At 37.8% G+C, this 10,461-nt stretch overlaps 1 long non-coding RNA gene across 1 annotated transcript; it reads left to right on the top strand.

The window, feature by feature from the left end:
* The first annotated feature begins 9,365 nt into the window (after positions 1 to 9,365).
* On the top strand, positions 9,366 to 10,461 carry LOC149098810 (uncharacterized). The gene is made up of 2 exons (XR_016203504.1): positions 9,366 to 9,923; positions 10,310 to 10,461. It is a non-coding gene; the product is annotated as an uncharacterized LOC149098810 (long non-coding RNA).

Below are 10,461 nucleotides of genomic sequence, written 5' to 3' on the forward strand. Positions count from 1 at the left end.
CGATGTTCATGAAAAATTCAATTTCTTGGAAATACAAGACTTAAGACCCTTGAGGAATTGTCAAAAACATTTTGAAACGATCTTGCCGAATTTCCTTCCAGATGAGTGTGAAATTTAAGGAAAGTACACAGTGGTATAAGTTTTTTCACGTGGCAACGGCCATAGCAACGACTGTTTACTATAAGAACGTGACCAAAAATATAGATTACTTTTAACTTATATGAACGAAACTATTTAGAAAAAACTTTTAAGACATGCACAACTCGATTGGTATAATTATTTGTGAAAAGCTTTGCCTCAAATTGCCATCACAGGCTCATTCATTTCCCTTATGACAAGGTATATTTCCCACAACTGCGGTAACTTTTTACAAAATAGAACAACCATTGCACCCCCCCCCCCCCCCCCACTATTTGTGGCTCGTTAAATGCTTAATACTTCGTGTAAGAAACTTAAAGTGCATTTTTCTCAAAAGTTTACTTTTGTACCGACTGACTTCGCGCCAACATTTCTACTTTGCAAGGTTTTTAAGTAGACTTTCTGAAACTTGGGCTCATCAAAGACCAGTAGCGTCGTGATGATATAAACCAAAAAAAATCGTAACATTTTAAGGTCTGTCACGTGACCTGAGATGATTTGTCCACTGGGTGTGGTAAAAAATAAGGTTATTTCCAAATAAAGCTGTAAAAAGCACTGAAAATAAGAGTTAACTGTCAAAACTTAGGTTCATATCACAGAACAAAACAGAAACTTACATGATATGCTTATTTGACAGTCAATTCTTGTTTTGTAAAAGAGGAGGAAGTGTTGGCGTCAATACTATAAAACGCTACTTCAAATGGCTGTGGCTGGTTTCCATAGCAACCATTTTGAGTAAAACTCTAGAAATTTAATTTCTCTTCTTGAGTGCAATAGCACACACAATTGATCTTTCTTTACCATATTTAAACAAACTTTTTGGTCCATATTGAGGGTACCACACCACCTTAATAGTTTTATTTCATGACATTCATTTCAGTCCGATATTTTTAAAGGTAAAAAGTATGAAAACTATTCAAATGTTCTTTGAAGACTGCGTGGCACCAAGTTAAAGTGCAATTTAATTAAATCAGACTTTCAACGTGTCAGAGGTTTTTTTCTCTTTCTTTCTATTTTGGGTGAAGTCGTGTTGTGTTGTGTTGTGTAAAAAGGTAAACTTACGACTCGTATAAAATGCGAAAAAGTCTCTAAATTAACTTGAGTATTTTTGAGCAAAAATTCCTCTTGGGGGTTGGAAGGGTTATGTGATCGGTGAGTGAGGGAGTTGTGCATGTGCGCGTGTCACACCAATCACAGTGCGGGTTGTATCAAAGAACGAATCAAATTGCCTGTTAGAAAATAAGATGGCATCTACATTAATCTGGAGACGTGTCAGATTACTGTAGTTTGTTCAGTCAAACATTTTATGGCTTACTATTTAGCTATCTTGCCATGACCGATGTAACATCGTAACCGAAAAAAACTTGCCTAATTAACCAAATCATTGCTGTACCATGAATGCTTCTATCTCCAACAATTCGCACAAAAAAATAACTCGTGCACGCCTTACGTGCCTATGTTTGATGTTTGTAACAGAATGTCACCCAGCTGTGCCTAATCTTAAAGATGTTCTTATGAGTATTTTTTTTTTTAATAAGCTTCTGTTTTAAGTGTCTGCCGCTATTTTCGAGCGTGTTATGTGCGAGCCAATAGACACTACAATTACGGTGTGGTACCTCAACAGAGGCCCTTGAAGACAAGGCCAGGGGATGAAATACGTAAAAAAATGTAAACCGACTCGAATAATTTCACACGTACACTTTCAAAAATTTAAACGCAGAGTATTTCTGGATTAAGTATCACTCGGAAAAACACACAAAGCTAAGGGGTTGCTCCAAAGAAGAAAAATTGTCTAAGTTACCCTAGACTTTGCTTAAAATTTGTGATCCCCATCCAGAGTCTCGCTAAACACTAAAACTCTTTGCACTGAAAAAAGAGGAAAAAATAGCCTGAAACACGTGAGACACGCTGTGGTGTTGGGAAAAACCAAACCGAAGCAAAATAATTCCATCGGAAATACAGCTAAGACCGAAAAGCCTTTACAAAAAAACCCGCACCAGGAAAAGCGGCTTTGGAAGAACAAGAAAAAAAATTGTTAGAAACTCGAACAAAGACAAAGCAGTGTCACTAAAAAAAAGAAGCACGACCAGAATTAAGCCCAGCGGAGTCAAAGATGATGAATATTTGGGTAGAACAGCGCGAGACAACGGCTGAACTGAATGCAGGAAACCTGACTAGCGACAAAAACAAATCTATCTTGCAGTATGTGGTATGTGGAAAACACCAGACGAGAAAAGGAACCACCGGATACGCGGTGTGACGAGGCTGTCTTGCTGGAGGGACCGGACAACGACGCAGAACAAAGTTTGAAATCACACACGTGAACAAACGAAAAGGAGCCAAAGCCGGAGGGCGCTTTCTATTCAGCCACAAATTTAAAAAGTTTCGAAACGGTGACAAATGGTACAGACATTTGTTGTAAGGTTTCCAGAGAATTCTGAAGCTTGAATGATCATCCGTGAGGTGATCAGTACAGTGATATCATATCGCGATAAAATAAAGCGTTATAATTAAATTTAACATTAAGTTGTACGACTGAATTCTATTTACGGTGTGGTAAGTTGTTACATTTATAATTGCTGATTTGTCTTACATTTCGGTGGGGTATGTCTTAACATTTACGACTGCTATTGCATTTAGCGCTAATTTGTATTACATTAACGGTTGACGTTTAATATTTACATTACATTTTTACTGCACTTAATGTTCCTATTATATTTAACGGAGACTCAGTCCTCTTTTCTCTTCTCTTCCACTTGAACACTTTAGGATATTCCGGAAAACACTGGCGTATTTGTTGCTGGAATTTCCGAAAATCCAAACCAGAATTTTTGATCGAGTGGAAAGCTCTAGCGCCCGAAAAGAACACATGTTCCTGGGTGATCGAATTTCGAGCGCAAACAACTCAAAAACAAGAAGTCTCACTTCTTTTATACTATCACACACTAATTTTACGTGTGAATTCTTGTCGGTCATATATGTTCGCTCTTAATCACCCTGGGACAATTTACCCTGGGAAAACTGCGTGGGCAGTTAGAATAGTCAGACTTCCTGTGGGGTATGTTAACATCCACTATCAATAGCAAAACTACTTAAATAGGGGTTTTACCTAAGGTCTAACTAAATGATAACAACGAGAAGAAAGAAGGGTAACAGTACCGTTTTCCGACCGGGAGAAGGTCAACTTAGCACGTCTGAGGACAGAACATCTGGTGGCTACCGAGATGTGCGGTATACCAACAGTAACTCAACCCGATCAACAGCTACTCGAATTCTAACCAAAGGAAATCCGAGAAAAAAAAATACTAGACTACAGACAATAATTGTATCAGCGATTTGAGGTCGATAATTCTTTGCCTGTTTTAAATGCTGGGCTTTTCCTTTCAGCTATTTCAGGATTTCAAATTTTCCGCATGCCGCCATGTTTACTTTTGCAAAGACTGATGGGAAATCATGACGTCAATGCGAGGTTGGACGTTTTGAAATACAGCGTCGTGTGAACCTAGAGATATTAAAGAGCTTCTAATCGTTTATAATTCACCTTCCAGATGAATATGTTCAGTTCCAAAGGGAAGTCTCCTGTAGACTCCCTATTGAGATCTCTGACCGCGCGATGATGTCATAAATTACCATAAAGTAAACATGGGGATGCCTAGTTGATTTCAAAACCAAACACACTTACAGAGAAATCAAAATAAAACCCCAGAATCAGTTATAGAAAACCATTAGGTATACTTTGGAACTTGAACTTCTTTTCAGCCAGTATTCCCTTTAAGTTCCGCCCTTGATGGCGTAATCTATGTGTCTTATTGACGACAGAAGTTGACCACAAACTAAGCGTGTGGTGGATAAGTCGAAAGTTATCATGAAAAGCACGACAGAAACGCAAAACTACCACGAGCTGTTGAGAAAATGATGGCATGAGAAAAGAGAATTAATGTTTTGAAAATCGAAGTAAACAAGTGATTTCTCTCTTGTTTTCATTTCTCTTTGTTTCTATCGAGTTTTGGTATAGATCTACTAACGTTCTATCATGAATGCCGTTCTCTAACTGGCTACATTACTCACTATCTATTCTTTTGTAGATAGTAAGAAGCCTAGCAGTTTGCAGCTGCTAAAAAATGCCAGTCTTTTCTTTGAGTTTCGAAGTGTGCGTAAAGAGGATTCAGTTTTGGGTAACTAGTAGATTTAAAACAATTAAATTATTCGCTACCGATTTCTATGTGTAATAGTTGACTGTGTCTACGCACTCAAGCGATAGAAATCCCGAGCTCATAATCTAATTGAACTTTGAATCGTATTGTACTCTTTCGGAGCTCTTACCACCCCTCCCCTTCCCAAAAAACATATAGCGGAACACAACAGAACAAAATAATCATAATCATCATCATAATCATGATCATGATCATAATCATAATAAATAAGAACAAGGAAAAAAAAAAAAAAGAAAACAGAGATGGGGGCGCTATCAACCACACTCCGTCCACCACTATTCTGGCCAGTTATGTGGAAAGAGAAGTCGGGGAACTGGGTGTTTGCTTGTTACAGCTGTTATGGAATAGGAGTATTTTCAAATTTTAGTATATATTGCTTAGATCAGAACCAGAAAACACTAATTGCAAACTCACATGGATATGCAAAGTTTTACTTTAACCTGATTTACAATCTATGGGAGGCCAGACTTTGAACTGAGTCAAACATAAGTTTGAAAATTAAACACGTTTCCTTGTTCTTTTATTTCTTAAATAAAATAATAAAAGTTCAGTGTTACTATTATAAATTTCCACCCTCGATTGACCTGTCATAACTCTAAGGCTTCCTGTAACCTTTCGAATTGAGGCTTGTTAGGGTCTCAAATGTAATAAATGTCCCTTAATGTCATAAAAGTCCTAAGCGTAATACAATTTTGCCCTAAATGTAATGAAGATTCTAAGTAAAACAACATTTGTTCCTAAATGTAATCGATTTTGGCCCAAAATCACGGTGGTACGTGGACAATATTTCACTGCCTGGCCTTTTGTAAAGTAAAGTACAATCCTTTATTTAAAACTCAATTATCGTTTAAGCACTACATGCTTGAGGGGTCGTGTATCTAACTAATTATCTAATTATCTACTTACCTACTGATAAAATGAACGAAATACAAGAAATTAACTTACTTCATCGCAAATCTGATTTCCCTAAATATCGGACTAGATTTTGCCTTTGAATAAAATTGTTTAAAATTACAAGAATCATTAAAATATTCTGAAAAACAGTTCCACAATACAGCTCCTCTGTAACAAACAAAGAAATAAAGGCAAATAGTTTTAAGTAACTGGCGATTACGATTACTGTTCTTTAATATTCAGATGCCATAACAGTTAGCCACAATTTCACTTTATCTTTATTGCATGTCTTATTTTACAGGAGTAAACATCAACAGACCTTAAGCTTGAGTTAATTATTAACATTAGAAGGTTATGAATTTCAACGAATTTCTTTTAAAATGTTTGGACACATGAATAATTGAGTAAGTTCCGGTGAATGTCAATCATTCCTGCCCCCTGTTCTTTTTTGAAGCGACTCTTTATAAGAGATTGCTAACAAGAAATAAAATAAAGCCCGCCTGTGGATGCAAAAATGCACAGTCCATCTACCCGAGTTCAGAAAGCGTCATCGAAGCGTGACATGGCGTGATTTGATGTCGTGTATACTTTATCGTGAACATTTTTTTTGTACGGTGAACGGTTAGTTTTTTCCAGTTTCTACGCCTAACGGCTTAATTTTTGGCCGTTTTTCGGCTAACGGTTAACCTCGTAGAGACCCTCATGTTATAACTGTTTACGTGTTTGCAGATAACCTGCCTAGAAGGGCGCCGCAGGGAAAGCAGACAAGGGGGCTCGATTAGCACTCTGTCTTCAAAGTAAACATGTTAACAGGTTTTGTAAAGAAATACGAAAATTGGCAGCCCTTAACCCGTCGAGCATTTTCACATATGACGATCCGGTTTGACTGTACCGTCTCGAGCATATTTTTTCAAATCCTGTGTTCTATACCCTTCCTGCTCCGTATTTTTTTCTTATTTTGTTCCGCAACCACTGAGCTTGTAGGGACTTTAAGATACGCTACGGCGAGGTGCTACTACGGCTACTTTGGCCATGAGGGACTAGGCTGACAACGGTGTTTTACCTGCCAAACTCAAATGATTGAGATTTTGCTGTACGGCAACGGTATGTGCAGTCTCTACGTTTCTTTACAAAATGCCTACTTTCAGGGAAACCAGAGATTATTCTACTTTTATACGAAATAGGCTTGATTAATAACAATGATTTCCTTCTCCTGTATCCGTCTTACATCTCCCACAACTCAGATTTGCCTTTTAGAACTTGATAGAACCGCCTGTAATTCCAACCACAAAACAAAATATAAACTCTGATGTAAAAAAGCTCGTTTTCAACACGGACCGGTTGTTCGTACAACGATTACGTGATAAGCCCGAAAATACAAAACTTTCGATTATAATAAAATACATTTTGAACAGTAACAAACAACTATAGCTCAGATTAGAACATACGAAGCTTCCTTATCTACGGCTGTTCCACCCGATACTAATATGATAGCTAGCCTGCGAACAGGCTCCCGGTTGGTTTTAGAGCGAGCTAGCCGAGTGTAGACTAGGGCGAGCGGGACGAGCCGAGAGCGGTCTGGTGACGAGGGAGTGTTTCGCTCGCGGATTCACGCTCCGACTCCCATTCGCCTCGCTCGCGGAATCACGCTTTCGCTCGCCAATTTTTTTTTTTTTTTTTTTTTTTTTCCGCCCTCGCTGGGAGCCTGTTCGCAGGCTATACTAATATGACTGAATTGATCATCTCGCGGTAGGTGTTAAAATCGTTCAAATTTTCCGTACAAATGAAAAAAAGAAGCAATGATCTTAGAACTGATTTTTATGGTTGAGAACTTTATCTTCAAACTAGGCTGTTCAAACGGTGAAAAACGCGTTAAAATGAGAAGTTTTAGGGTTTTTTTAGGGGATGGCATCATAAAATGGAACCGCTGTCCAGTTTGGCCCAACATTGATTAGAATTGGCAGAAAAACATTTTAGCAGGGTAATTTCATAACAGAATAAAATATACTTGGTTATTATTGCCTTATTTTTTTCCTTTTTAATTATGTAGGCGAAATGGGACTTGTCAGGGCCTGGATCCTGTTACAATATTGCCTTTATGGATGCTCGAAAGGGTTTTTCGTGGTTAACAATGCATGTCTAATGAAGAAAGATTAAAACACTGTTGTCCCTATCAGAAGAGCAATGTTTTGTCATCTGAATCAAGCTATTACAGTAAACATTTTTAAGGGTGTTTGCAATGTCCTTACGGTTGCTATGGTAACGATACAGTGCTGCTAAAAGACCCTTTGAAACTCGTTTTTTTCAAAATTCAGGCCCCTTTTTATTCGTCTTTCGTCGATTTGATGATCTACCGCAGTCAAATTCGCGATCAGGCAATCAGAAGCAATGTCTACTCTCCTGACACCTCGTGTTATCAAGTCACTGACCTGATATAGCTACGTTATCATCGTCACTTGACCGAAATTTGAGTACGGCTGTTGTTTTTGCTACTGCTGCCTGTTTTTTGCTTGTTTGTTTTTATTTTGCTCGAGCTACTTAACAGGCAAACGAGTGGTCTGCAGAGCATGAAAGGATCCTATGAAATATCCTGCTGGAAGCATCTTTTTATACCTTGCACTGTGTGTATCAAGACTATGTCAAAGCTTGACACGTACGTGAGCCGCAGCGTGGCTAAACTCTGATGTTCTCGATTCTCGACAGATACTTGTATAGGTTTACAGCATAGGGATATTTGCGCACTCGCACGAAATTTGTACAAAAAAAAATTGTGCCCCGTTTTAGGTTAGATGTACTTATATTTATAACTAAATAATTATTATCTAGCTTGTTGGGTAGTTGGATAGCTTGATAATTGTTAACAATTCCATGTATGTATCTTTCTTATCACTTTGTTATTGTTTATTTAATTTTATCTCTTTTATTTTAGGCATGCGTTTTATAAATGAACCTCTGGCTCGGATACTGAGGGCAACCTCAATCCCACGCAATGACTTTAATAAATTGATTGATTGATTGAGAGGGGGAGGTGTTTGAGTAACCCATAACCTTTTAACTCCTGGCCTACATATCCCGTATCCATTGACCACTTCAAACAACAACATCGAACATTTTTTAATTATTATAATTATTATTTTTTTTTTTTAACATACCGAAGTCAATGCAGGCAATAGTCATGCTTGAAGTTGGCTGGAAATAAGGGACGGGGTGGAGGGAGGAGTTTTTTTTTTTTTTAACCTTAGTTAGCAGCTTTAACAGGGCTGGAAGGAATAAAAAGTAAGAAATCCGGTCGAGGTTGAGGATTGAATGAATAATTAATGTGATTTTGTTTTATTCCCCTAATTTTCTTTGCCAAGCTGAATTTTAAGATATTGCAATTGGCCTATTAGTATTTATAACGTCGATCAACATACTGTAACGGCATTGTGACCTCATTAAAGTTTCACTTTTCCGAGTGGCAAATTTGTAAAAAAAAAGAAGTCAAGGGTAGGAGTTGGAATGATGTAAATGAATTGAGCAATTAGAATTTAAAAGAATAATCGATATAGCAACAATATCGAGTTTAAGGGTACATAGTGTAATATAATATTGTAACGGCTAAATAATAAAGTTAACTTTTATTTTATTACTTTTTAATGTTATACGTCATAATTAAAAGAGTTCCAACCGCCTTGTCCTCTGGAGCAATATCAAATACCTTGATCTTCTTTAGGTTCAGGGTTATTTTCTGGATGGTGATGCACAGGCGGTGCTAGCTCTGGCGGTGAGACGATCATCTTACGTAAAAGCGGTCATGGCGACAACATAAGAGTGTGTATGGGAATATTTAAGATCGCTCTAACCAAGAAATATTTTGCAAACTTGTCAATAAAAACACTCCAACTTACTTCCATAAGAAGTTGCCCGTAACATAAAAAGTAACGCGTTGTAAAAAGTTTAGCGTAGCATAAAACGTGCAAGTGATGACTCTGATGAGTATAAACGAGTTGACAAGACTCGACTTGCCGAGTAGTCGAAAAAAAGAAAGCCTAAGGCCTATAAGGGAGATTAAATCCGCTACCCTTCATCTCTTTTGACGGTTATAACTATTGCGGTCCGTGTCAAAGCGTGCGTGAAAGATTGCGTTGTAATGACCAAAAAACACGTATACATTTATTAAAGAGCTTTGTTTGTTTTGCAGCGTGATTTCCTTTACGGGAAGTGTCATATATTAATGCTAGAATTTTCTAAAGTTTGATGTTACGCCACGAAATTATCGCGTGGTGATAATCTTCATGGTTGTCAAGCTTGCCCAAGGGTGGTATTTCCTTTAACAAACGTAAATGAGCCGCTACTTTTATCGAGCACGTTTTTCAAGGGTATGATAATAAGTTATCCACCAAATAGGGTCAGTTTAAGTGTAGACGCTACCGTGATAGCAGCTGTTCGGCTCTTCAGCTATTATCTATCTACGTTTGGTGCGTGTGCCGACCGAAGTGAGTAACTTTTCTATTTATTTTATTTAGCTTTAGTTTTCTTTTAATTGCTTAAGTTTTCACGGTCATCACCGAGATTTTAGGGACTTTACGATATGGTATGGCTAGACCGTAGTACGGAGGCAAATATTGAAGATCACTTTTGCTGACCTCAGGACGCGCGTTCCATTACGGCTTTCCCGCGTGGTTTCACCTACTCTATGTGAGTATAAGCCTGCTGTTTATTTCTCATTTTAACACTTTTTTTTGTTGTTGTTCACTGTTTGAACATCCTAGTTCGAAGATAAAGTGCTCAATCATTCAAATCCATTCTAAGATAATGGTTTCTTTGTCATTTGAACAGAAAATGTAAACGATTTAAACACCTACCGTAAGCGACAGTCATATTTGTAGCGGGCCAAACAGCTGGGGATAAGAAAGCTTCGTACATGTTTGTACTGAGCTGAGCTACACTTGTTTATTGCTGTTCAAAACGTATTTATTAGAATCAAAAGTTCTCTATTTCCAGCCTTATCACGTCGTAGGAACACCCTGCCCGTACTGAAATCGAGCCTTTTGTAATTCTTATTTTGTTTTGTTTCTGGAAAGTCCTCGAAAGATCATGGGAAATGTAAGACGGATGCAGAAGAAGTAAAACATCATCATCATTAATCAAGCTTATGTCGCATGGAAGTAGAATGAAGTCCCTGAACACGTAGAGGCTGCACCCGAAGTTGCCGTACACGAAAAGCGAAATTAAA

Source organism: Orbicella faveolata, unplaced genomic scaffold (genome assembly GCF_042242905.1).
Source record: "Orbicella faveolata isolate gen_17 unplaced genomic scaffold, um_ofav_v1 contig_46, whole genome shotgun sequence".
Taxonomy (NCBI): Eukaryota; Metazoa; Cnidaria; class Anthozoa; order Scleractinia; family Merulinidae; genus Orbicella; species Orbicella faveolata.